The sequence below is a fragment of the Sinocyclocheilus rhinocerous genome, unplaced genomic scaffold (assembly GCF_001515625.1).
Source record: "Sinocyclocheilus rhinocerous isolate Xijiao unplaced genomic scaffold, SAMN03320098_v1.1 scaffold304, whole genome shotgun sequence".
Classification (NCBI taxonomy): Eukaryota; Metazoa; Chordata; class Actinopteri; order Cypriniformes; family Cyprinidae; genus Sinocyclocheilus; species Sinocyclocheilus rhinocerous.
Genome location: NW_015659941.1, coordinates 247,395 through 257,719, shown reverse-complemented (window position 1 = coordinate 257,719; position 10,325 = coordinate 247,395).

Below are 10,325 nucleotides of genomic sequence, written 5' to 3'. Positions count from 1 at the left end.
AAGATCATGTGACACTGAAGACTGAAGTAATGATGCTGAAAATGCAGCTTTGTATCACAGGAATAAATTACATTAAAAAAATAAATAAAATAGAAAACAGTTGTTTTAAATTGTAAAACTATTTCACAGTATTACTGTTTTACTGTATTTTTGATCAAATAAATGCAGCGTTGGTGAGCAGAAGAGATTTTCAAAAACAAAACAAATTCCAAACTTTGACCCCGAACTTTTGAATGGTAATGTATTTCAAGAAAAACACAACTAGTAAAGATGTGTATATTCCTGATTTAACTTTTATATGTTGCTTGCTTAACTATTCATCTGTACATATTCTCTCAGATCATGTTTCATCTTAAAGGGTTAGTTCACCCAAAAATGAAAATTTTGTCATTAATTACTCACCCTCGTGTTGTTCGAAACCTGTAAGACCTTCGTTCATCTTCGGAACACAATTTAAGATATTTTTTGATGAAATCTGAGGGCTCTCTGACTCTCCCATAGACAGTAAGGTAACTACCACGTTCAAGGTCCAGAGAAGTACCAAGATGATCGACAAAGTAGTCCGTGTGACATCAGTGGTTCAACTGTAAAGTTACGAAGCTACGAGAATACTTTTTTGCGCAAAGAAAACAAAAATAACGACTTTATTCCACATTTTCATATCACGACAGTATCATGATGCGAGCGTGTGGCGGCGCTGACCCAGATCCGGCGTGATGACACACGGACTACTTTGTCGATCATCTTGGTACTTTTCTGGACCTTGAACGTGGTAGTTACCTTGCTGTCTATGGGAGGGTCAGAGAGCCCTCAGATTTCATCAAAAATATCTTAAATTGTGTTCTGAAGATGAATGAAGGTCTTACGGGTTTGGAACAATACGAGGGTGAGTAATTAATGACAGAATTTTCATTTTTGGGTGAACTAACCCTTTAAATCTCATTTGTGCTTGCATGCATTTCTGTAAGGTTTGACATCAAACAGCATTCGTTTTCATGTAGTTAGGTTAAAATATTAGTTGAAATTTGTTGAAAATGTACTCACCCTCAGGCCATTCAAGATGTACAGTAGTCAACATTTGAAGTGGATCAAAAAAAGTTAATCAAAGTTGTCCTAAGACAAGAACGCATTTTGCTTTTAGGTTTTAGAACAACTTTGATGAAAGGTTTTGATCCACTTCAAATGTTGACTAGTATAGATGAGTTTGTTTCTTCATGGAAACGTGTCATTACATTACTTGCTCACCAATGGATGCTCTGCAGTGAATGGGTGCCGTCAGAATGAGTTTCCAAAGAGCTGATAAAAACATCACAATAATCCACAAGTAATTCACATGATTCAACTTTTAGTTTCTCCAAAAAGTCCTCTTGTCTGAATCAGGAGAGAAATATGCACAGATCAAGTGCTATTTACAAGCGGAAATGGTTCAAAACAGTTCAAAACAAATATGCTGGTGGATATTGCTGAAATACGCTGGAGACAACAGGGCATGGTCTTTTTCACTGGAAGAAGCGTTATTATGAATTATGAACTTGTATTTTGGCCAAAAGCGACAGTTTAAAGATGGGCTGGTGTGGATTGTGATGTTTTTATCAGCTCTTTGGACTCTCATTCTGACGGCACCCATTCACTGCAGAGGATTCATTGGTGAGCAAGTGATGTAAACTCATCTACATCTTGAATGGCCTAAATTTTTATTTTTGGCTGAACTATTCCTTTAATAGTTAAGCGAATGCTTTAACAAATGTTCCATACAGTCTCTCATTATTTAGTTTTCATGTATACTAATGTTAAAATTGTACGCTTATAATAGCTTTAGATGGAATATATTGTCATGTCTAGCCAACTATCCAACTGTAGTTGACTAACCAATGCTGGAGTGCATTTTATAACAGGTCACCAAGCCTCATTGTTCATTGGGCTGATGCATCCTGGAATTATTAAAAAGATTGTTTTATCCAGGCAACTGAAGTCACTTTTGTCCAGGAGTTAACTGGGACTCTCTCACTCACACATGAATGTAACTTGCCAAGTTGGAGTATGTAAACGTGTGAATGAGGTTTGAGATTTGAGAGCTACAACAAAGGGGGAAGTAACTTCCATTGTGAACTTTCTGTGCCATTATTGGCAACAAAAAGTAATGGTTTCAAACACTCTTCCAGTCTACCAAACCCACACCATCGGTTGAGCCAATGCTGCTGCGTCGGACCAATCAAACACAAAGATTGGAAACCCATTTGGTGGCACAGAAATGACACACTACAGCTTTAAATTCCCAGTTGTTAGTGTGGAGTGCACCACTTGGACTTATTCAAAAGCATATTCAAAGTTTCATACCCTCTCTTAGCTTCTCTATACTACTTCCTGTGTGGTTGGGAGTATCTTAAAGGGTGACTGGGCATCGGTATGCCAGTGACTTGTTCAGGAAACCCATGCTATGTGACACTGCCCATGCTCTTTGATCAGATAAACTCTTGTGAATGTGTGTGGTGAGTGTTTGAACGCTTCATTTCTACTCCGTTCCCTCTGGAAGTCCTTAAATGAGCTCAGTTCGAGTTAAACGTCGTCCCAGAAGGCTGTGGAAGCTTTGGGAGGCCACGTATAAAGTCTAGATGAAGGAAATGTGCCCTGAAATAACCGCTGCTCACGTGTCTGGACATTCCTGAACAGTGACGCCATGTGATTACTGAACCTTCAATCATGAGAGCTGTACCGAATCTGGAGAACAACAGACATTTGAAGATTATTTGTGAGGTTTGGGAAAGGTTAACATGAATCTTCTTTAAAGAGTTTTTATATGGTGTCCCAGTTTTTGACTGTCACTCTGTTCATGTGCATTTCAGGAAGGAAGGCTAACTTCGAGACCAGATGTGGGATGTTTGGAATGTGAAAAATCATGTTGTGAAACCTTGTGGCAGAAGGGCTTTAAGAATGTTTTTGTGCTTCTAAAACAGTTCAACATATTTGTGTCTGTGCATGCATGCAGCATTTTTGGCAAGCCCTCTCTGACACAGTGAAGCACACTGTCTGTGTTTGAAAGTGATCGGATATCCCCCTGGTCTGGAGCCCCACGTCTATATTTGGCATGATTAGTCATGCCAGAATGAAGGGAAGCTTTAGGACTTCCCTTTGTTCTGCTGTGACGTCACAATACATTCAAATGTACAATGTGGGAAAGTCTTCTTTTATGTACTGAGAACATATGCATGAAGTTTTAATTCCTCATTGTGACCTTGAATTCGACAAGCATTTAAAACATGCAGGAACAGGTTTTCAGACAGCATCGTGTTTTGAATTCCCATACACGCCCAAATTTTTTCCCACGCTTTACAATGCTGCAGTGAAAAAACTGGGTCTGGTTCAGTTGTTGGAACTTGGATTTTGACTTTTTTCTTCTTAGATTTTAGGTTAAAACTTGAGGTAAAGTGAATGTTTTTAGATGCAGCACCTTGTCACTAGTTGGTTTTTGTCTATTTTTAATCCCTTTTTTTTGCCGTTTATTTTAAAGCTCCTGTTGTGAAATGAATAACATGAAAGGCATAAAAATGCATATAAAACAATCATCTTATTATAGTTTTAGATGGAATATATTATCATGTCATGTCAACCTCCCACCTGTAGTTGACTTAACCAATGCAGTGTGCATTTCCTTTTATTTTTAAAAGTCTAAAAGTGTTATGCCAGTGCACCAAACCTCACCCATATGATTTTTTAAAAATTGTATTATTATTATTTCTGGCACACATCACAATGAGCTCATTGTGCCCAATGCATCATGGTGGAGTTATTAAACAGATTGTTTTACCCAGGAAACTGAAGTCACAGTTGTCAAGGCGTTAACTGAGACTCTATTCATTCACAACCTACAGAGAGATTTTGAATCGTTGCGGCAAACTGTCGGGTAAAGTGGGCGTCACCAAGAGCGCTCAAGAGAAAGTCTGTGTGTGGACCTGTGACTCTACATGAATGACTCAAGTGAAGAAACACGCGTGAAACCACTATTTCAAAGGAAAAAGAAGAGGAAGATGGGACGTCTTGAACATTAGCAGTGGAACTTGAGTGCGCATCTGCGCAAAGTCTCTCCAAAGTCACTTGGTAACTTGTGCGCACCACTGCAGCTCCATTCTCAAGCAGTTTTGGGGGTAAGTGCACATTAAACTCACTAATGCACTGACTTAAGTATTGAGTATCAGTATAAGTTTTTGCTCTTATTTATTTTGCATTTTAGATGCATCTTTAAACTTTTACGGTTAGATGCACTCTTCTACTCTAGTATAAAAATGAGTCAGAATTTGAGCGTGCACTAGTGCGTTCCTCCCATCACCAAGGCTTGTAGATCCTCTAAAGCACTGTCAGATCAACACGCTCCGTATTACTATTTTTTATTATCGATGCATACTTCGTATGCATTATATTATACTGTCATTTGCAAAGAAATGTTGCAGGCTTTCTTACATAAGATGCATTGAGTTATTCGGGTCATTTTATTCTCATTGGGCGCTCGATGAAGATAAGAGGAAGCCTGCGGTGCAGGCATGAGATAGTGTTTCTGACTTCCTGTTCCTCTTCAGAAAAGACACTTAATTGGAATAGCTATGCATGGCTCCATATGGCAAGCGTACACACATGCTGTTTTCGCGTGGAATGGCGAGACTAGAATAATGCAAACGTCTCTGAATTTCACCTGTAACAGTCCCTGTATAAAAACGATTTCTTCTTCAGCTGCGACGCGTTTGACCCGTTACGCGAGGCCCGGTCTGTGGTTAGTTACTGTGTCGAGTCACATACTTACTAGCTCCAGCCACGTCACAGCGAGGGGGCGTGGCCCGCGGCTGTCAACGCGACGTGGTTTAAGCGTTTGTATCTGGGTAGAAAAGAGCGCGCGTATTGGCTGTGTGTCAAACCGTGTGCTGGCTTCCTAGATAACAAACTAGGGTGCACACTGCACACAGCCAGTTTCTGCTAGAAGTTTGTAGCTGACTTTTAAAGGACGCGTGTTTTTTCTTGCCTTCATGAATATATGCGTTTCTTTTTCAGGCAGTTTTATAAGCACTTTACATTACAGGCAGTTTTATAAGCACTCCCAAAACGAAGTAACTTGTTTTTACTGAAATGAAGCCGAGTGGAAATACAAACTAGTATTTTTGGTATTCATTCCTTCTAATTATTCACACGGCGCCGATGACGCTGAACAAACGCGACGCGACGCGACGCAACATTCAAAGACGCATAGCGCAGACGGAACGCGCCCCGAAACGTTTGACCCGTTTAGTGTGAGAAAGCGCTACAATCCCTCACTTTTGAAGATGTTTTTCCCTCTTATTCGTGTCATGTTTAACCGTCTTATGGAACTTCCTCTCATTGCCCATTCATGTGGTTTAGTAGCGGCGGCCCCATATACACCAATCTATGAACACAGAGGTGATTTCCAGTGTCCTCACAACATCATTTATCAAACGTGAGCAAAATCTAGACGAGTGAACTCCACAAACATCTTAAACCAGCCTTAGCTGGTTTAAAATGGTCTCCCAGCTAAAACCAGCACATGCTGGTTTCAGATATAATACACAAAAGTAGCCTACTTATGGTATATTATTCTAGTTTTTAGACCCCTGTACTGTTTTTTGGGGGGGTACCATGGTATACATCAGAATACGATACCATCTTATACTATCACTGTAACATGGCACTGCAAGCAGGTGTTTTAAATGACCAATTTACAGTCCGGTTTTACTTGTGTTCATGGTAATTGACATATCTGAAGTGAAAGAAGGACTAAATGAAAGTAAGCACTCTAAGAAGTTGTAGTGTATTTTTAAGGTCACATTTGTACCCTGTAATTTTACACTGCCTCCACGTCTACTTTTAGTTAGGCAACTTTGGTTTCCAGTAAAAACCTGTTACTGGTGGCCGTAGAGAGGCGGAAGTGGTAGCAATGAAACTTGCATTCATAAAAAAGTCTGGCTGTGTCTATTGTTCAGATGGGTTTGAAATGACTGTATGTGATCAGACACCGTTCCACAGTAAGTTTGGTGCTTCAGGGGATCTCTAGATCACACCTCATATTTCAAAGTTTGATGCAATTCATTTTTGGCTCTGAAGTTGAGTATGCGAGAGGGAAACCTCTGAGTCGCTGGGCCTGATTTTTGTCTGATCTGTCAGATTAGAAAAAGGAACCAAAAAAGGTTGGAGGAATGCATATCTGTAAAATTATGCACAACTGATAGATATGAGATGATTAGAAAACTAGACATGTGGCCCGTGTGCTGTTGCTGTGGTGTGAGCCAGATGAATTTTGAGGGCCTCATTTTTCTCCTAGGTTTCTCTGCCATCTAGTGGACATTTCTCTCAACTAATTTAAAATACATCTTGAGGTAAAAGTAATTTAATTTTATATTATGCACTGCCAAAGCAGTGTGATTATTTCCAATATTTAAAAAAACCCATCCAACTATCATGTTTATAAAAACCCAAGCATTTTGATCTATTACAGTATCTAATCTTATATTCTGATCTTATTTTGTGGCATAGAAGTATAGACCTCGTGTGCAGTTTGAATAAAGACATTTAAACTCTATAATTATGTACAATGTAGTATAAATATAGACAAATACATTTTTCATATTTGATTTTAGCTTGTGAAGAAACTATGTAATTACAATAAAAAGCAACTATTTAAATAAAACAAGTAATTTTAATACTTATTTCAACAAAAGTAAATGTATACATAAAAATGGTATGTCTGTATTTTATGATAATGGTTTATCAGTGAATGAAGTAATCAGCAGTGACACATGAAGACCTGTAGTTTCTTATTTATTTTTATTTTGTCCACTAAGTGGCAGTATTTACAACATTTCTGACACATGGCCAGTGGTAATGTAAACTTGCCATACAGTTAATAATCACTACAGGAAGTATTGTCAATCATAAACTATTATAGATGTTTCTGCACGTCCTGCAGCATTTTGAATGTAGTAGCTACCTAGTCATAGCACCATTTTTAACATTTGTGACCCTGGACCACAAAACCAGTCATAAGGGTCAATTTTTCAGAATTGAGTGTTATACATATATGAAAGCTGAATAAATAAGCTTTCCATTGATGTATGGTTTGTTATGATTGGACAACATTTGGCCGAGATTCAACTATTTGAAAATCTGGAATCTGAGGGTGCAAAAAAATCGAAATATTGAGAAAATCGCCTTTAAAGTTGTCCAAATGAAGTTCTTAGCAATGCATATTACAGTAGGAAATTTACAAAATATTTTCATGGAACATGATCTTTACTTAATAGCCTAATGATTTTTGGCATAAAAGAAAAATCAATAATTTTGACCCATACAATGTATTTTTGGCTATTGCTACAAATATACCCCAGCGACTTAAGACTGGTTCTGTGCTCCAGGGTCACATTTATAGTACCATAGTATTGATAGAATTACATTACTATGTAAACAACATTATATGTAAATGATATGTTTTATGGCAGTCAATACAGTATTATGGTATATATTAGTGTAATATAAAAAAGTACTGTGGTAGTGCATAGGTACATAGACAGTATCAGATGGTCATACTATGATAGTACCTTTTTTATATTATATTAATTATATTATATTATACTATGTAAATACATATTTAATATAAAAGAACAATAATATATGTATTATATATATATATACACACACACTCATACACACACACACACACACACACACAAATTATGTAAATATACTTTAATATAATACTATGATAGTACCTTTTATATTACATATATTGCATTATATTATTACATAAATATGTAATCTAAAATAATAATAATAAATGTATTTATATGTTAAGATACTATAATAGTATATTTTTGTATATAATATAATATAATAATGTAAAAAAAACATTGTGGTATTCTACAAGTGTTACAAGTATTCTACAAGTGTGGTATTCTTTGATGTTCTTTGGAATATCATTTTACCAATTTTTTGGGGGAGTACATTTTATGACAAAAGACAGTCGATAGCAGCTGAATACATTGTCATGTGTCAAACACGGTCTAGTTATTAGTTCTACAGATCAGCATGAGCAGCCTTCTCTTCATAATGCGTTCACTCCTGCAGTCCAACAGTCTCATTTTTACACTAGTAAACCTGCTCTGTCCTGCCCTCCCCTTTGCTGCGTGTGAAACGCTGCTCTGGAAGCTCTGCAGGATTAAATACAGCGGTCATATGAGCTCACTCAAATGATTATTGATCGTCTTTAAAGAGAGCCTATTGTGTTTGACACGCCGCTCTCAGGGTTTGATGGGACGCTCTAGAGTATCCGTGTCCCTGGAGGAGCGTGTAACAGGAGAGTATTGATCAGAGGTTTTGTGCAGGTTGCAGTGAGAATGAATCCAGAGTTTGTTCTCACAGCGTCGGAGGAAGAGAGACGCAGCTGCACGCGGGACAGGAGGGGACGGGTCTTTCATGAGCCCCAGCTGTTTTTTCTGACACTTATTGACTGCTCATTTGTTTTCAGTTTGTTATAGACATTCCTGCATGCCCAGTGCGTTGGCATTAGTGTGTAGGAAGCTTGAGGAACAGTAAAATCCTCTTCAGCCTGTTTTGTGATGCAAATGATGTTCAGTTCCTGTTGATGTAATTGACACTGCTTGTTTTAGTCAGTAGAAGTGTCACCACAACATGTTCCAGTTTCATTTTTCAGACCATTTACCAGGTAATCTGCAAGTGGTAGGAGTCGAAAGCGGATGCATTTTTATAGCAGATAAACACCTGAAAGTGTGAAATGGCACTGAAGGGCCTGAAGCTCATGTTAAGTGTGATTTACTAAAGGTGAAAGCAGTTTTTTAAATGTCAAAATACTTTTTCATATCCCAGTTTTACTGTAGGTGAACAGGCTAAAATTTTAAAGGGATAGTGCACCGGAAAAAGAAGATATTTTGAAGATTGTTGGTAAGCAAACAGTTGACGGTAGCCATTGACTTCCATAGTATATTTTCCCTACTATGGAAGTCAATGGCTACCGTCAACTGTTTGCTCACCAACAATCTTCAAAATATCTTCTTTCGTGTTCAACAGAAGAAAGAAATACATACGACATGAGGGTGAGTAATTGATGACAGAATTTTCTTTCTTTCTTTTTTTTTTTATTCCTTGAACAATATAGTTTCACAAAAAAACTAAAAGTCCCCCAGTTGATTAATCATAATACATTAAGACAATTGTTTTGTTTTGCAAGTTGTCTGAAATGTTATGTATAAATATGCACACGAGGCATTATTACATATGCATTACATATTTCCAGAACAGAAAATATGAACATTGGATAAAACATGTTCAAAATTGTTTTAATTTGTTGACAAAAAACACACACAAAAAAAACAAACAAACAATATTTTTAGTATAAAATGTTATATAAATCAGTTGGATGATATATGAACAATCCACTCTGTAAAAAGCTCCAGAAAATATAGATGGAAATAAAACTGTATTTATGTCTGTATATAAAAAAAACCCTATTTTGAGAAAATGGCCCTTTAAAGATACAGTGTAATTAAAATGAAGTCTAATAAAAACTTAAATGTGTATTTTGGAGGTGTTCTTTCCACTAATCTGAAAGAAGACATGCTATGAAAAAAAAAGGCCAAAATCTCAGAATTGACTAAAATTACGCTTTTTTCTGCAAATTCTTGCCTTAATATGCAGAGAAATCTGTAAGCAAACCACTGGTAGGTTACAAAGTATTTTAATAGATTTTTTTTTCTCTCTGAATTTGAGCATAGATTAGCATACAAAAAAGTGTAGTTACTGCGTTTCACCTTTGTGGGGCAGCACTCAACAAAAACCCAATAGGATTTTCCCATTGGTTTGTGGATTAAAGGTCCCCTGAAATGCTTAAAAACAGGCAGCCTGAGGCCACATATTGGAGCGCTGCCTCTGAGATCTTTCGTTTTTAAGGTTTTTTACTCACTTTTAAGAGAGAAATTCATCAAAACCAAACAGGGCAAATAAACACAGACTCTTGACAACTTGTGAAAAATGAAAATTAGATGTACTCTGATCATATGAAAAGGATTTTTTTTTTTCATATTACTTTAAAGGTTAAGTTTAGTGTTGGATTTTATGGTTAGCTTTAACCCAGCTAACAAAAATATGCTCTTAAGAGCATTTTGTTTAAAGGGGGCATAACACACACAGTTTCACCCAATCTCATGTTCATCTTGAGTACCTATAGAGTAGTACTGCATCCTTCATATCTCAAAAAAGTCTTTAGTTTTATCATATTTATAAAAGAAAGATACAGCTTTACGATTCTCTCCGGAAAA